General features: G+C 40.8%; 1 pseudogene; it reads left to right on the plus strand.

Annotated features, from left to right (window-relative positions):
- Positions 1-358: 358 nt before the first annotated feature.
- On the plus strand, positions 359-476 carry LOC123731585 (uncharacterized; annotated as a pseudogene).
- Positions 477-3,125: the final 2,649 nt, after the last annotated feature.

Genomic DNA, 3,125 nt, shown 5'->3' on the forward strand with positions numbered 1-3,125 from the left:
CATGATGAGCTAGACCAGGGGTGTTCAACTCATTCTATGGAGGGCCAAGTGTCTGAATGTTTTTCCTTTTTCCTTTCAATTAAGCCCTAGACAAACAGGTGTGGGGAGTTCCTTACTAATTAGTGGCCTTAATTCATCAATCAAGTACAAGGGAGCAGCGAATGAGTTTGACACCTGTGCGCTAGCCAGTTAACGTTCATTCTGAAATAACTTTATATTTCCGAGTTATTCAGATATTATTTTAGAAAGACTTGAAATTGACATAGGAGCTAACTATCTAGCTAGCTGCTTATCAAAGGTAAATTTGACCCCAAAAATGGTTTCTCAAAAATACTATAGCTGGCTAATTCATTTCATTATCACATTTCAAATCAAGTGTGGTATCTGTTCTCATCAGCTTAATATCTGATACGTCCCCCATCGGGGGACAACATATTAAATGCTCCCGAGTGGTGCAGCGGTCTAAGGCACTGCATCTCAGTGCTAGAGGCGTCAGTGCAGACCCTGGTCCGATTCCAGGCTGTATGTAATGGTATGAGTGAAGGTCTGTAGGAAGTCAGGCGCAGGAGAGCAGATAGTTGGTAGCAAAACGGAGCCTTTTATTTGGCGACCCAAAAGCACACGGCACAAACTAACACGAAATACAAATAAGGGTTTAACATAACCCAGCGTAACCAGCCTAACGTGCGCATTCATGAGCAGATAAACAATCACTCACAAACAAACATGGGGGAACAGAGGGTTAAATAATGAACAAGTAATTGGGGAATTGAAACCAGGTGTGTAAGACAAGGACAAAACAAATGGAAAATGAAAAGTGGATTGGCGATGGCTAGAAGGCCGATGACGTCGACCGCCGAACGCCACCCGAACAAGGAGAGGGACCGACTTCGGCGGAAGTCCTGACACTGTATCACAACCTGCTTTGATTGTTAAGGCGGCGCACAAATGACCCAGCGTCGTTTGGGTTTGGTAGTCCGTCATTGTAAAGAATAATTTCTGCTTAACTGACTTGCCTAGTTAAATAAATGTTAAATCAATAAAAAATAAAAAATGTGATATACCCGACTTTATATCGTTTTAGTTCACACAACATATCACCCTGTCGCCTACAGTAGAACCTGATGAACCACATGGGGGGAAGCAATTGGCCATGTTTTTTGTCCAACCAGATCTGCGATTAGAATGTTCTATCTAGTATATCCCTCTGTCTTTCCACTCTTGTTGGGTATAAATGTCCAGTTTATCAGGTCAAAGGCTCCTATGACTGTTATGATTGTTTTTTACAAGTTAATTACAATTAGCTTTTTGCTTTAGCGCCACCTGTACCTGATAGAGCAGATCTAGTCAGGTGCGGAAGTAAGCCGTCTGGCGCTGAGAGACTCATTGGGAGGAGGAGCCCTTAGCAGACCCAGAGATTCTGACTGAACGGACGCACATTTGAACGCCCCCCAGGACAGTCAGTTTACTTTGTGCTCTTATAATTTATGCTATGAAATCCTGTGATTTCATTGGGGCAGTTCCCCCTCAGAGCAAATAGCTGAAAAAAGCAATCCAAGCACCGTTCGCGTGGCCAATGTGCTGATGGAGGCGGAGCTTCCTGGCAGTCACTGAGGGGAGTAGTAAGTAACTGAACAGCTTATTTTGAACAATTTACACATTTACCACACTTTTATGAGCATTTAAACCATAATCCATGAATTATATAATATATATATATATATTCTAAAATTCTTATTATTATTATTTTTGACCAATCACAAGTGGGGCGCAGCCCCTAACATCCTTATGGGTGGGCCACTGCTGCAATGATTATAAAGTACAGTGCATGTCTCTTACTCAGCGTGTGCCACGGCAGGCTATTGAGTTCATTGAGCTTGTGTCAGAATAAGGTGAACTTTAATAGCTATTAGATATAATTCCCATTGTGTTTCTCATTGTGAGCACATTGTGACTCATTATGTTGTTTCCACCTTTGTGTCTTTCAGTCTATCATATCCAATGTGATGTTTTTTGTATTGCTGTGGATGTAGATTGAAGATACTGAGTAAAGACTGAGATAACAAATGAAGAACCTCCAGGAGGACCTGAGTGAAATCCGGTTCATGGCTCAGGCCAGGAGGAGAAGGCGTCCATCTTTAAACAGAAGTACTGCGTTGCCATGGAGAAGGTCCATCGGCTCCAGGGACACGAAGAAAGTGTGGTGGAGGAGCTGAGATACACACAACAGGTTACACATCTCAGCCTGAAACATGGAAAATGTTAACCTGAAACATGGAAAATGGTAGTTACAATAATATACTGTATATGCCTAGTTCCGTATTTGTTTTAATTTGTGAGTTTCTCTAATTGTCTGTGCAGTATGCCAAGATTCATCAAGGTAATATGAGTGATCTTTTTCATAATATCTATAATGATCGTTCTGTTTATGAATTATGGGTGCAAGTTCAGTGAAATTATATTATATTGAGGTTATATTGATCCTGAGACAGAAAAGACAGTGGAATAAGTGTGTGTGTGCTTGTGTGTGTGTGCTTGCTCGTGTGTGTGTGTGTGTGTGTGAGTGTGTGTGTTTGCTCGTGTGTGTGTGTGTGTGTGTGTGTGTGTGTGTGTGTGTGTGTGTGTGTGTGTGTGTGTGTGTGTGTGTGTGTGTGTGTGTGTGTGTGTGTGTGTGTGTGTGTGTGTGTGTGTTACTCTGTTAGAGGATATTTACTGAGTCTGTCTACAAATGAATCATCTTTATTACGGGGAAATGTAATTTGGTTCCAAGGTCAACCCGGCGGAATGTCATTGTAATCAAATCAAATTTAATTTGTGCATTATAAAAGAGTTATCAATTTGAAGAATGACTGTGTTATATACTTTATTACATTGTGTGATCAGTTAGATGTGAGTGGGTTCTGTTGAAGAGAGGATCTTTTGACGTCTGTCTGCATCTCAAATCAAATCAAATTGTATTAGTCACATGCGCTGAATACAACAGGAGTAGACCTACAGTGAAATGCTTACTTACAAGCCCCTAACCAACAATGCAGTTAAAAAATACAAATAAGAATAAGAAATAAAAGGAACAAGTAGTTAAATAGCAGCAGTAAAATAATAGCGAGATTATATACAGGGGGTAC

Source organism: Salmo salar, chromosome ssa29 (assembly GCF_905237065.1).
Source record: "Salmo salar chromosome ssa29, Ssal_v3.1, whole genome shotgun sequence".
In the NCBI taxonomy this organism is placed as follows: Eukaryota; Metazoa; Chordata; class Actinopteri; order Salmoniformes; family Salmonidae; genus Salmo; species Salmo salar.